This window comes from Pseudorca crassidens, chromosome 12, assembly GCF_039906515.1.
Source record: "Pseudorca crassidens isolate mPseCra1 chromosome 12, mPseCra1.hap1, whole genome shotgun sequence".
NCBI classification, from domain to species: Eukaryota; Metazoa; Chordata; class Mammalia; order Artiodactyla; family Delphinidae; genus Pseudorca; species Pseudorca crassidens.
The window spans coordinates 2,317,501-2,324,283 of NC_090307.1; the positions used below are offsets into that span (position 1 = coordinate 2,317,501).

The window sequence follows — 6,783 nt, forward strand, 5'->3', positions numbered from 1 at the left end:
AAGTCTGTACAAGGACAGAAGTAAATATGAGTGTGCACAGGAGAAAAAAGAACTGGCAAAAAGTCAACCCCTTCCTCAAAGAGGCGCCTCAAATTGCCTTTTCTATTTGTGTCGCCTCACAGATACATTCATATTGAATATAAAATAAGGCATATGATGATATTATTATATTACTTTTAATATGACTACATTATGGCTTATCTCTTCATAGTCTTGCACTTATTTTGCATCACTTTTCTGTTGATTTTTTTCACACTTGGGATGACTTCCAAGCCCCCTAGAGAGACAGGCATTCAACGAAGTTAGGTGTGCTCCCTAGGCCCTGAGTGACGGAGCAATTTCTATAAAACTTTAGCGGAGAAGTGTTTTAGGGTAAGAGGAGGAGATGGCCGGCAGGAGGCCATTTCATCCGTCCACTGTCAGCGAGCGTGACTGGCCCAGGAGGACGGGCTCCTTTGCTTGACTCACACGAGTTCCTGCAGCCTTGTTCGGGACTGCTCTTCCCCCAGCTGCCCAGCTCGGTGAGAGATGGATCCACAAGTCAGAAAGTTCTGGGGCATTGCCCAGTTTCCAAAGCAAAACATTCAAAAACAACACAAGAACAAAAAAGAAAAAGGAGAACGATGCAGGTTGGCAGCCCAGGCAACCCGGTGATAAAGCACATGTTTCCAGAGGTGAGCTGCTGTGTGGCTGTGTGTGATTTCCTGGTGAAGGCTTAATGTTCACTTGTGAATCCCTTTAGGAATAAAGTTGTGAGACGCTGAGACAGAAATCTGCAGTAGCTGCACATGACATTTCTGTGCTCATTTATTTATTTGCTCAGCAAACATTCACTGACCAGCGACCACGTGCCTGGTTTACCCTCGACTTTTTCAAGTCTGATTTAATCTTCACCCGCATCAGGCCTTCTAGGAGTTACCTGGCTGGTGACAGTCACAGGCCCTGTGTGTAGGAAGCTCTGATCCCACTGCAGGTTTTCTGATTCCAAAAATCCATTGTTCTTTCAATAGAAGATGGTTCTCCCCTAACACACCTGTACATTTCAAATTTAAAGTTCAGGGGCAGTAAAAGGAAATAGATATGTAAAATCTTACTTCTTTCCAAGTCAAGTTTTATGTTTTCTTTCTGTTTCTTGTCTGGAATCATCTGTTAAGTACGTGTTAGGGTAACATTCATCTTATCCCGGGCGAAAACTATGAACTGTTCAATAAATATAGTTGTCTTCTGCTAAGTTCTCACGAGATAAACATGATTATGTGAAATTAAAAGAACTTGATGCCTAAAAAGCATTATGAAGTAAATTGGAGACGATCTTCCCAAGAAGAGCAAACTTTTCGAGGAGCTCCCGATCTCATAATGGGCTTGTATTTACCGCTGAACTCAGGAGACACAGGACAAGCCCTAAATACAAGCATAATTAGGGCTTTCGTTTACATCAGCCATTATTGAAAAGGCTGTTGAGGGCATCTTCCTCTAGGGCTGATTAAGTAAAAATTACGAAGGGAGGAACTTTCATGTTTTAGTATACATGTCAGTTATGTTCTAGATGTCAAGAAATAAAGCTAACAGAAATCCATATCTTCCAGCCTGAACCTGGAGGTTGTCAACTTCCGTCTTTATCTTATTGTGAAGGAAGATCACAGAACAGCTGACACTCCTGGTCTTGATATCAGAGATGACAATTTGAACGTGAAGGGATATAACTGCAGGTGTAACACACAAAATCTGGCTATGTTTCATGAGCCCTCTACATACGCTCATGTTGATCTCTGAGATCATAAGGCAATTCTGCCCTGCGACGTAACACCTTATTTGGATTTTGCCGTAAGATAAGCCTTAAACATAAAGCATGTTTCCAGCCAAGTGCAGACTAGGGGGTGAATGGTACAAGGCGACAAGCGGGCTCCGTTAGGAATGATGGGCTACGTGGCACGGCCTCGCGGAAAAGCCAGGCTGAATGGAGCCTTGGAGATGCACCACGTCCATTTCACAGATGGGGAAGCAGAGGGTGGAGAGGTTGAGGGGAGGCAGTCTTCACCCAGCCAGTCTGCAGCGAGCTCCTTCTTCCAAGCCCAGGACTACTCAACGAGAATCCTTGGTTTCATCCATAATACTATTATTCTGATTAGAAACGTAAAAATAAAAAGGAAAAGGGAAATAAAACACAGACTAATCTAAAGTGCTTTTGCCGAGAACGTGACGGGTTGTGTCTCATCACCAAGGTCATTATAACTGTTGTGATTTACGCAGTGCATAGCCCTTCCTCAGACGACAGGTTCCTGCAGGCAGGACTTTTCAACAGAATTTACCTTCGAAATTCAGGAAATTCATGATGATAGAAGGCACGCTTGTCTTCTGAATCTAAGTATTTTGAGCAAAAGTGGACGTGAATGGAGAAGGCTATTCTTGTTCTTGTGTGTTTAACGTACTGGGTGAGTGTCAATGTCAATAGAAAACAGAAGTTATTGGAAGCATGGAGTTAAATTATGTATTTTATGTAAAGAAAAGGAAGTTAAACAGAGAGTTAAATATAAGTACACGCAGCACGCCATGGAAGATTTCCTAATCCCCGTGTTTTGGAAACGTTGCTCCCGGGTTTGGGCAGCACAGGAAGGATGCCGCCAGGGTCAGCCTTCCCGTCTGGCTTTGCTCCTGGTTTCCATGCTCAGCACCTCATGTCCCTTGGGAACCACGTGAGCTGGGAGTCACTGAAGCATGGACAAAAAGGCCATTCAAGGTGTTTTCTGAAATAGACTCATCTTTCTGGACTCCTTAGTGCTGGCTCTTTGAACGTTATTGCATCTTGGGCTCACAGGACATCAGAACTGGGCAGCCCCACCCGGATCAATTAGTTCTTTCTCATTTTGGAGAAGATTCTGAGGTCCAGGTGGCTACGCCAGCCGCCGAATTTCACACGTTATCACAGAAACTGGCAGAGGGTTTCTACCCTGCCGAGGTCAGGAAGGGCTGCTCGGTGAAAAGTCACGTTTCTTTAGATACGTGTGTAGTAGAAGAGGGTCCAAGGACGTAACAAACAGAGTTTAGAGTATTTTCATAGAGAAAAGCAGTTCTGGAGGAGGCTGCTGAGTTTCAAGAGGTACATAGGCCTTGGGTCACCAGCACCCACAAGTCGGACTGGAGATTAAGAGGAGGATTCAAGGTGGGCCTTCGACCTAAGTTTTGAGGAGCAGATGAACGAGGTATCGTCACAAGTGGAAGACAAGTTCATAACTTGGGTGCTTTAACCGTACGTCAATGTTTTACACGTTAAGCCAATAAAAATAGAAATGGTGTTATTGTTATACGAAATAATAGTAAGAATCCCTTGCAGTGTGCACCCACTGAGATGCCCACTTATATTTATTTTCTCATCTAATCCTTCTTTGTAGATAAGAAGATTGGAGTTTATTACATTTGTACTTGATATTGGCAGTTACTTGGATATCAGTTACTTGGAAACTGACATTTATATTTCATTTTTAAATCCTATATTTTTTTCTCCTCTTTTTTTAAACTGAAGTCTAGTTGATTTACAATGTTGTGTCAGTTTCAGGTGTACAGCAAAGAGATCCAGTTATACATGCATATATATATATTCTTTTTCAATATTCTTTTTCAGATTCTTTTCACTTATAGATCATTACAAGATATTGAGTAGAGTTCCCTGTGCTCTACAGTAGGTCCTTGTTGTTTATCTAGTGTGTATCTGTTAATCCCAAACTCCTAATTTATGCCCCCCCTTCCCCTTTGGAAACAATAAGTGTGTTTTCTATGTCTGTGAGTCTGTTCTGTTTAGTAAATAAGTTCACTTGTACCACTTTTTTAGATTCCACATGTAAGCAATATCGTATGCTATTTGTCTTTCTCCGTCTGACTGACTTCACGTAGTATGATCATCTCCAGGTCCATCTGTGTTGCTGAAAACGGCTCAGTTCATTCTTTTTCATGGCTGAGTAGTGCTCCACTGTATACATGGGCCACACCTTATGAGTTTAGTGCTACCCATACGAGTCAGCACTGGTTTTCAGAAGTCTCCAGTTAAATCAGAGACTCAGCACTGAAGCAGAGGTCATCAGGGCTCCTCAACGTGTGTGCACTGGGACCACCACGTGGTGTGGTGTCCAGAGCAAAGCACTCGTCAGAGGCACCCTGGCGGCAAGCGCCTCATTGGTGTTGTAAGCAGTGGCTCTCTCGGTTCCGTACGTATACCTTCCTCCGGTGATACATCTGCCTCCTCGGGGATGATTGCACAGTCTTTGTACGAAACTTTTTTTTTTCCAAGTGAGCAGATACAGGCCTCAGGACTGCATTTGCATTGCAATGTACTTCCTGCTACAATGAAAACCATTCTGCACTGGGTTCAGTGTCCTCCTGACAACAGCCACTGCGGGGCTCCAGGAGAGCTGCCCCAAAACACCCCCCTCACACACCGGCCTTCCCAAGTCATGCTGAGGATCTGGAATCCCCACTACTTCTGTCTTTTACTACAAAGGTGCCACCTCTGCAGAAACCCTAACCTCTCGGCATTTGCCAAAGCCTTAACGTATGCCAACATGTTTATTCTGCAGGATCTTGAGATCTGCACCTCCCAGACCTCACCACATTACAAGTAGGTTAAGAAGACAAGACTGAGGCTTCCCTGGTGGCGCAGTGGTTAAGCATCTGCCTGCCAAGGCAGGGGACACAGGTTCAAGCCCTGGCCCGGGAAGATCTCACATGCCGCGGAGCAAATGAGCCCGTGCGCCACAACTACTGATCCTGCACTCTAGAGCCTGCATGCCATAACTACTGAGCCCACGAGGCACAACTACTGAAGCCTGCGTGCCTAGACCCCATGCTCCACAACAAGAGAAGCCACCGCAATTAGAAGCCCATGCACCACAACGAAGAGTGGTCCCCACCCGCCACAACTAGAGAAAGCCCACATGCAGCAACAAAGACCCAATGCAGCCAAAAATAAATGAATAAAAAAAAATTAAAGAAAAAAAGAAGACAAGACCGACACTCACAAATTTACAACAATCTGTAAATAGGAGTGACATGTAGCAGGCAGGTAGCAACCGTGCAGAGAACTGTGTCCGCAAGTACGGGGCTCATAACAAGTTAACCCTTTTGGATAATTCAGCTTTGGGGAAAGTCCAAAGCTGGGGGCTTTCCTGATGACATGGGAGAGATTAGGCGAGGGTCTAAAATAAGGATGTAAAACAATAAAAAAAAGTCTGTTTAGGTGAACAGTTGTTTAACTTGCAAACAAAATGCACCCTTATTGGATAGACGCTCTGCCCACACCATGGTTTCCTCCCTCCCATCTTGGGACGAATTTGAACATCCAGGAATAGGGTCAAGGGCTGAGATTCATCTATGAACTTTAGAAATCCCCGGTTTGGTTTCTTCATTTATTTCAACAAATATTATGGAATCAAACATTTCCCAGAACTGCCCAAGCGCCAGGCTCTTCCTGGACCTGCACAGGGAAGGGCAGATCCGGGCAGAATCTCTCACCAGCATGACACCAAGGCACACGCTCCACAGCAGCAGAGGGCTAACCCGTCTCTCTCTCTTTGTGACCTTGGTCCCTCGTGTTTCCCACAACATCTTTTCATCGGTCCAGGGTGACCCCTGACTGCTTCTTCCATCACTACTGTTCTTCAAACCAATTCTCAAGAAATAGTTTGGTCTCAGTAATTTCAGCCCTGTCTCCTTGAAATAAATACCTATATTTTCCAAAGACATCTATAGATACTTAGGGTTCCAGAGTCGTCTTCCTCATGAGTCACACGCCACTCGTCACGCTGGATCTCGTCTTGGAGATTCACAAGCGAGAATGAACTAACGCACAGAGTCTATGCGTAAGCATCCCAGGTTCACCAGCAGGTATTGTACTCACCCATAGGGACAGGATGCTATCTTGGAGGCTGGAAGGACACCATCAAACAGATGCCGCCTGCTTACCAAAACCATCGCCAAAGATGCTTAGATGCAAATGGATGGTGAGGAAGAAGTTTAACTCGCATGCAAATGCATTCAGATTCCATTCCATCTAATGCGCCTGGAACATAACCAGATCACTTAGAAGACTGAGCTCTTTGTCTTTCTTCAGAAAGAGGAATCAATGCTACTATGTCCTGCATTCAACTGTTTCTCCCATTGGCTGCACAGAGACTGGTATTCTCTGGAAGAGTTTCCATAGAAAATTTGAACAAATTCACCGAAGCACTCGCTTTCTCACTTCTCCATTGAAGCGTCACCATTCCAGAGTGTTTGAAGTTAATCATTTTAGTCCCCCCCCCCAGTCTGCACCACACATGGTTCTCAAAGCTCGAGTCACATGCAGACTTGAAAGAAGCTCTGGCCAGTTTCCACCCTCACAGTGCGCGCAGCGGGTGTGGCTCAGAGATGTGGGTCACACTGGGGGTCCCAGGGGCCAGGCCATGACAGTCAAGACAGCTCTCCTGAGGCTGTCTGATCCCGAGGGCAAAATGAGAGGGCCAGCTGGTCAGCAGGAACCCTGCGTCCTCAGGACCCAGCCCTGCTCCCCGGCATCTCGGCAAGAGTCTGGGTTCTAAACAGAAATTCACATACTTGGAGACCTTCTCCTTTGTCTTCCTGGAGCTGTACATTCTGCTTTGTTGACTGTTGTTTTAGACCTGCTCATTCTAAAAAATGAGAAGTCATCCCTCCTCTCTCCTGAGCTGTCCTAATGGCACCCCAGCAAAGCAGTAGGAATTCTCATCAGAGCCCAGGAAACGCACCCAGAGACCAAGGCCGATCAGCCCAGACCCT

The 6,783-nt window shown here is 45.3% G+C and overlaps 1 long non-coding RNA gene across 1 annotated transcript in view; it reads right to left on the reverse strand.

The window, feature by feature from the left end:
• Positions 1-6,026, reverse strand: part of LOC137204077 (uncharacterized) — an 11,709-nt gene extending 5,683 nt beyond the window's left edge. Inside the window, exon 1 of the long non-coding RNA XR_010933412.1 lies at positions 5,888-6,026. This is a non-coding gene — a long non-coding RNA (uncharacterized lncRNA). The remainder of the gene's footprint in view (positions 1-5,887) is intronic.
• Positions 6,027-6,783: the final 757 nt, after the last annotated feature.